General features: G+C 35.2%; 1 pseudogene; it reads right to left on the reverse strand.

Moving 5' to 3' along the window:
* Nucleotides 1-275: 275 nt before the first annotated feature.
* On the reverse strand, nt 276-1,112 carry LOC119193325 (annotated as a pseudogene).
* Nucleotides 1,113-8,367: the final 7,255 nt, after the last annotated feature.

Here is an 8,367-nt window from a genome sequence, read left to right on the forward strand (position 1 = left end):
TCTCATCTCACTGATTCCTATTATATCCCATTTTATGTTTGCTATGGCTAGTTCGAGTTCATGAAGCTTTACCGGAGTTCTAGTGTTCTCACATTGAAAGTGGCTATGTTTATGTCTGACGTGGATTTATTAATCATTAGAGGGTCGTGGTCCGTCCCCACGAGGACCAGTCGGCTTGGGGGTGTGTATGTGTTTTTGTTTACTTTAATATTTTGATTTGCATTTGGGTTCCGTTTCCGATCGTGTTTGTTTAATTGCTATTGTTTTACCTTCTGTTATGATACTTGAGAGGGAGTTATCTCCTCATCATGTGCGTTTATCCTATTATTTTTGGGTCCGTTTATTGTCTGCTGTTTTCTTGGTTGTGTCTCAGCTTGGGGAAGTAGAAGTTCCTCGCTTTTATCATTTGCAGAAGTCTTTTCTTTGATGACGAGTTTATCGTATTTTATATATGCAAATTTTCCTTTTTTCCTTTCTTCTATGAGCTTAGGTTGTAGTGCTTTCCTTTTTTCTATTTTCCTTTGAATAATCTTCCGTTATATATATTTCTTTAAGTTTCTTCTTGTTTTTCATTATCTCACTTCTTTTCCATCCACTATTCAAGCCTAGAAGCGTAGGTCTTGGTTTCTCACCTTGTTTGGTTTTTCCTATACGGTAGATTTTATTTACGTCGAATCCTTCTATTGAGATATTTAATTCGGTTAAAACAGTTTTTATCTTTTCAAGTAACTCTGATGTATACTTTTCATCTTCTAATAGTCCATGAATGATTATATTGTTGCTTTTCTTTCTCTTTCCAGATATTCGACTTTTTTCTCCAAGTTTTCAACTTTAAGTTTTAAATTTTATTTTCTTCTATGACAGGTTTTAATTTCTCCTCCATTTTTTCCATTATTTTATTACTCAACTCCTGTGTTTGTTTTCCATTTCAATTTTCAGTTTATCGAATAGTAATTGAAATTGACCTTCCATTTTATTTTTGCGTATAAAGGAAGGTTTTTCTGGCAACACTGAGGTGACTAATGTCACTGACTGACAGTTTTATGTGTTGGCACTACTGCTGTATGTAGTCTATATTGTCTATTGATAATAATTCTAACCTCGAAATTTTTATGTATTTTTATTCTTCAATTTTCTTCATAAAACCGAACAATATGTGATAGTTGTTATTGTTAACTTACTCACTTCACTTATTTCTTCTTTAAATGTGATTTGTTTGTGTTAACTGTCACAAAATACATATTTTTTTGAAAACTTTACGGAGCACCGACACTGTAGTGTTTACGTCTCAAAACCGGAAGCGGAATCACAAATAGTCGTATTTATTTTATTCGTAACATACTATTTTCTATAAGACAGATATTGACGGTTCGACTATAGTTCTGAAGCCTTAAGTTCGAATCTCGGATCAGACATACTTATATTAAATTGTCTGCTCAGTATTAGCTCGAAGTCGATATGGTGGTAGTCTCGCTCCCTATCACATCATGGGACGGAACTGACGTAAATGGGTGTACTAGTGCGCCCTCTGCCTACCCCTTTGAAAACGTGAGTTTGTGTACAAATATTAAAACAAATTCTAACCACTAACCGATCACGTTTAAAATTCTTGTCAAAGTCCAAACTAGTCCGTTTAGTAAGTTCCATTGACTTTACGAACCCTCCATAGGGGAGATAAGTTTGAAGTACCACTTCAGCAGAAGAAAAACAGGTAAACAGAACACTTAGACGTTTAGAATCACATTCATAACAGATATTTCTCTGAGGGTACGTCCCATGACGTCGTAAAGTCGACGCCGTCTAAATCCGCTTTTCACTTACACGTCGAATTTATTGTTGTTTTCGGTCAATGGTTGAATGTGCTGTCATAAGACGGTCGCTTTGTTGGGAAACTTGATACAAAGTCGTTTGATTAAGTTTGTGATTTGGATGTTACGTCATGTCTTAAGAATGTATGTAGGAAGGAAGTTGAAATATAATTGTATTTTAATTAATAGTTAATTCATGAACACAAACTTAGGCTGACTTGCACAACGACTTACTAAACATATTTAATACTTCGCGAGATCACTGTCAATCCTTAATCCCCTTATTCATAGACGTTATTTATCTAAGGACGGAGCATTGCTGTGATAACAAATCTGTTTCTCAGCTTTGTTTATCTGACAGCCAACTAGATTCAAGTTGTATCTCAATATTAGCCAACCACAACGGCCCTATGTCTACGTACTGCGAAGGCTGCCATGCCGTCAGTACTGGGAAACAGACTTGTTATCACAGCAATGCTCCGTCCTTAGATAAAAAACGTCTATGAATAAGGGGGTAAATGTTTAGGAAGACAGAACTATGATTGATATGAAAATATTTAACGTTAATCATATTTAGTAAGAAGTTGTGCTAGCCTTAAAGTATTGTGCTTTAAACAGATTGTAGTGTATGGATATATTTATAATTATTTCCCTTTGTCGTCTCGAACTATACACAACGCAAAACCGCAGGTAGATAGAACATTGTGTTGTTGAGTGGCGTGGAGTGAAGGCGTTGTGCGTAGCAAACGAGCCGATAAATTATAATATATTAACAAGATAATAGTGGCCAGTACACTGATTAATATTATAATTAAGTAACATATTAATTTAATTGTGAATAATATAATGATGATAATATTGTATTTTCTATAATAAAATCACAAGAATATAAATTTAAATTTAACACGTAGTCCGTTTTAGAACACTGGATTAATAATATACCTATTTCAAAACCAACTTCATGATCAGACGTATCGTTTAATTACATTACTAATTCTAAACAAAACTTCAAAACTCCCAGAGTAAACCTTTGAGCCTTTGATCGCGTTACCTCACCTGCTAGTCCATTTGCATGGCCCGCGGTGACGACGAAAATTTTTAAATTCACTTACCCGTCCGCGCCGTAACGAGTTGTTTAACTTCTGTTTGGCATTTTTATTCAGTTTCAACGTAAATAGGATTCTCGTGTTTCCATCGTTTGTCGACTCTCCTCTGGGGATAACTAATCCATTTTTGGGCTGTTTATAAGCATTTGATTATGGTATGAGGTTTATTATGTCTACATCACTTATACGTATTTATATATTATTTTTCAATCTTACGTTTACATATTTTTTTTGACGGGGAACAAACGCGTTGTCGTTACCATCATACTGACGGTGAGTGGATCGATTATGTTGGTTTCACCGGTCTTACGGCCTAATGTCGATATTCGGGAGTATAGCATCATCCGAGCGAGCATTGGACTGAGTAATAGTCATGGTAAGCTAAATTTTGAAGCTTACAGGGCATTCGAAAAGTCGCATGTGTTTAGAAGTATTGAACATTTCAGTTAAGTTAAACCCATATAAAAGTTCTTTCAAAATATTCTTGCGAGCAATTTTGGGTCTAAAATAACTTTAGCATGTTTCGTTCGTGTAAAAATATGTTATTGAATATAAAATAATAATGTATTTAAAGAGTGATCAGTCGCGTAGACGAGCGACTCGACTTTTTATTTATTATTCTTGCATGAAACGTGACCTCACTCCACGGTAAGTGGAGTGGAGCCTAATAGAATGTCGACTGACGAGACGTGATTACCTCTCAGCAGTCGACACAATTATGGCCTGTTGCAACTAGATATGCACAAGCTGATCACGGAACGCGACACTTATGTATGTATGGCGAGTTTTAACACCTTGTGTACGTTGGTCGCTATCTGAGCGGATATAAAATATCTTACCACCAGCAAAGCGTCTGAACATTAACTGGAATAAGAGCAAAGCCTAATTAATCTAGAAACATCTGGCGAGGCCGGTGACTAGCCTGAAACGCTACTTGAGATGCCAGCGGCCTTCTTTTAAATAAATTCATTAGAAGAGCAAGTTACCCTCTGAATAATACATGGCCAAGGAACTTTTTAATTAGCTTCATGACAAATTTTAGTGGCTACACAAATTGCTGGGCTAGGCTGCGCGATGCAAATATATCCGTTCCTTTTTTATGTTCACTTAAAAATTTAAAGTAGTCTTGCTTTTAATATACTTTAAATTTAATTTGACAGCAAAAAAGTGTGTTTTGCGTGTATTTTCATCTTTTAGTTGGTATTTTATCTTTCTAAAAGTAAGAGGTTGAATTGGCAATGGGTTGGCCACATATGTCTCAAAATAGATAACCGCTGGAGTAAGCGTATTCTGGAGTGGAGACCGCGTCTTGGCAAACGTAGCGTGGGACGTCGTCTGACCAGATGGTGGGATGACTTATAAGAGGGCCGGCAGCGACTGGATGCATAAAGCAGCAGATCGGGCTCTATGGCGTACCTTGGGAGAGGCCTATGTCCAGAAGTTGACTGCAACGGCCTGATGATGATGATGATGATAAAGTTGGTATTGGGATTCCTATTTTGATGTGAAGCACTACAGAATACGTATTTATAAATGTTTAAAATAAAGCAAGTAAAATACTACCTAATGCCATAGAGTTTCAGGTATTTAATTAGCAAGTAAATTCGCTACAAAAATTTTGTAAATTCTTTCACTAATAGGAACCTACAATTACCCCTAAATACTATGATAGGCTACTTTTTGTACATATAATAAGTGATAAAGCGGGCAGAGGCGAGAAAAATGTAGTCATTTATAAATATAATAAAAAAATATTTAAAAACATTTTTTTTCTTACGTGCTTATTGCATTGCTGACGTTCATGGACGACAGTGACTACTTACCATCAGGTGAGTCGTTAGTTCGTGCCTTAGGAGCCAATAAAAAATAAAGAGTTATATAAGTGTTAGTCTCCCTGGGCATCGAACTCAATACTTCCTATCCAGCCAAACGTGTTGAAGGTTTATATAAATACTATTGATCAGTTTCCACAGGCGATTCATGGAAGAGTGAGATTTTAATTGCCTTAGTAGGCAAACGAGCAAGCGGTCCGTCTGATGGTAAGCAGCATCCGTAGCTAAAGTAATGCCAGAGGCACAACCAAGCCGTTGCCAACCGCAATGTGAGCACTCTTTTTAAGCCTAGTTTAAAAAAGGACAAGTCACAGCATTCAAGGACCACCGATGCAAGGAGTCTATTCCAAAGTAGTGGATTTTAATCATTAACAGCAATCTAATAATGTTCTACATTTTTCTCTATATTCTAGAAGATTGCTTCCAATGTTAATCAGTTCTCATGAATAATAACAAAGTATTTCGATAGTGGAGGTATCGGTGTGGTGCGGAAGTGTCGCGTCCCCTTCTCGGTGGCGAGACGCTGTGAGAATACCAAACTGGTTGTCTTGAGATAAGTGCGAGAGTCCACAGCACTTCGTGTTTTGATTTTTATATTAAAATGCCTAATAGAAAGTCAGTATACACGGAGGTCATACTTTTAATGTTTGTATGGTTGGAAGACATACGCCTGGGATCTGGGTACGTTTAATTAAATCAGAATCCAATAGACCAACTGCCCGACCCAAGATACTGAAACTCCTTCTGCGTAGATTGGACAATCAACAACATTTTTGACATTTCGTGAAGTTAGTAAATGATGGTAAATAATGTAACATATTTTTTTTGGATGGACCACCTCAGTCCACCCCGCGACGATAAAGGCTGCAAAGTCTTCGAAACGTCAGGAGAAATATTAAATGTTAAGTAGTTTTATTTCAATGATTTTTCCATTTTACTTAAATATCGTAAAACAGTGGACACACACAGTCGAATCTTCCGCAAAGTGCAACAGTGTTTGTGTTATTTTGATCTGTGTTCAACTTTGTACGGGCGATCTGAAAGTATACATTTGTACGTTTGTTATTTGCAATTCTTATTAAGATAAATATTTTAAGATATCCGACGGCTTTTGTTTCTAATGTTAGTATTTATTGAATAAGATTTAACGAAATTGTGATAGCTTCAAAATCTTCTCTTTGAAGAATCAATCTTGTAGAAGGAAATTGAGACTAGGTATGGTTAAAGGATGATAAAGAAAAAATCTAATATAAATTTTTCCCTCATTGTTCCATGCCTAATCGTTGATGTCTCATTCTTTTCCAGTGACCGTCTTAAGCCGAGGTTTACCCATAAGTGGGTTCCGCTCAGCATGGTCGCTTAATTTTCAAGGGTTGCGAGCGCCTAAAGGGCTCACCCAAGTTCGTGAGTTTGTATAAGTCTACCCTACTCGGGCTAACAAACGTAAGTCAGGTTAAAAAAAGTCAAAAATATAAAAAATTTGATTCGCGATACATTTTCATGAACAAGTTATTTTTCAGTAACTGAGTAACTGATAACATTTTGCAAAAATACTTCATCTTAATCGGCATAAAGATCTGATATTAAAGGAATGATATAAAATAGGAATTTAGAAAATTATGAATAAAATCTTAAATCACTAGCCTTAGAGTTAATTTTCCATTGAAACTATACACCTCGCACACTGCAAAACTTAAAACGCTTAACTATTAATGCAACAAAAACTTTATCATTACTAAAATAAGACACAAAACAACTTTTGTAACGCATTCACTTTAAATTTATCTTCATAATTCAAAAGACAGTAAATCAAAACGTTATTTTCACAGAAATTTAATGAAAGCCGGTTAGTGACCTTTCGTGTATACTCCGCGTTGAATTTTATCTACTTATGTTAATAAGGCCCGACTGTACTGAAAGTCTGGTCTTTAGATATTATTCAGAAGGCATTCATTATGAGTTGATAACGCAATTTGTCTGATAAGACTTAAAGGTTCTAAGAACGCATCTTTCTATGAAAAGGCTTACGGTGTATGGTTCTAGAAGACGAAGATTAGATCACTTTTAGTCTCCGAAATTCAAACATCTAAACTACAAAATGTACGATGCATTTTCTAACCTAAGATTAATTATTGCTTCTTATTTATTATTTCATAATAACGATAAAAATGTAATTAATGTAAGAGAGTTCTATTCCGCCTTGGGGGCATATCCGTCTTTTTGGAATTTCATTTTAATCAAAGGACAGCTTTGAAAGCCGTATATAGGTAAATAAAATTATATGTACGTGTAGTGATTATAATTCATATTATATTAACATTTCTAATACTGATAAATGTTATAAGATTTACTTAAAAAAGATACTTGATGTTGTTTCGAATGAGTATAAGACTTCAATTCTTATTATTATTCTTACCTATAAATTAGCAACTGCCATCAAAATGGTGAAACTATGTAACCTTTACAATGTCTTGCAAACAAATAAATATTAAAAAAAAGCTCGTCAATACATTTGAAAAAAGTTCATTGATTTGAAAATACTATTTAAAATCTATATTGTGGCAACTGTTTCCCATATGAACGATGTATTTCATTTAAACAAAGAAATTGGGATTAAACATTCCCTTCGCTACCAATAATATATTAATAAAAATATGGTAACATATACCGAGTCTTACCTTACATAAAAATTAAAATATACTACACTAATACCCCACGCACGGTCTCTTTAAAAAATACTTTTAGGCTTGAGCATCAAACCCAAGTCCACACCAAGTGTGGTGTTTAGAGTTTAAGTTAGACTTGCTACTATGTAGAGTGCTACACTAACACTCGCTAGTTATTTCTAAAACAAATAAACCTTTGCAAATATGAAACGTCCAATGGAATTTGTATCACAAACAGGTAAAACTCGATTTAATTAGAGATATCCGTTCCGATTGTTATTCTGATCAGGCGTGGAATCGCAACGTACCTTTGAGATACTTCCTAATTGGCGTGTTTCATGCTCCCACAGTGTAGACAGTACTCGACAGGATGAGCTACAGAAAAATATAAGATACTGAATATCATTTAATATTAAGTGGTAGCAGCCTGTAAGACAGCACTGCAATAGGTAGATATTGATTTGTGTATTAATATAATTATGTCATGTAAGGTGTATATCTTTGCGTGTATTCTTTATGAGTTATAGCTATAATTCACAAAGATTACACACATAATTTTAGAAAATTCAGAGATGTGTCTTGGAATTTGATTCTGCACACATACGCCTCGGCAGTCCTTTCCACCCACAATTAGGCTATCACCGCTTAAAATATGTGCACATAACAATAAACATTTTGATATTAATATAATAAACGTTTTTTTTATAAGTATTGCTTTGAATGACGAGACGAGCTTGCCGTTCGCCTGATGGTAAGCGATAAGACCGCCCATAAATAGCAGAGATACCATCCAACACTTTGAATTAAAAAGTATTATTTGGTATTCCACAGCGCTCTCCATCCAGAGACATGAGATGTTAAGTCTTATTATGTCCAGTAGTTACACTGGCTACAATGTCCTTCAAACCGGAACACAACAGTGACTACACACTGCTGCTTGACGGCAGAAATAGAC

This window comes from Manduca sexta, unplaced genomic scaffold (assembly GCF_014839805.1).
Source record: "Manduca sexta isolate Smith_Timp_Sample1 unplaced genomic scaffold, JHU_Msex_v1.0 HiC_scaffold_3972, whole genome shotgun sequence".
Lineage (NCBI taxonomy): Eukaryota > Metazoa > Arthropoda > Insecta > Lepidoptera > Sphingidae > Manduca > Manduca sexta.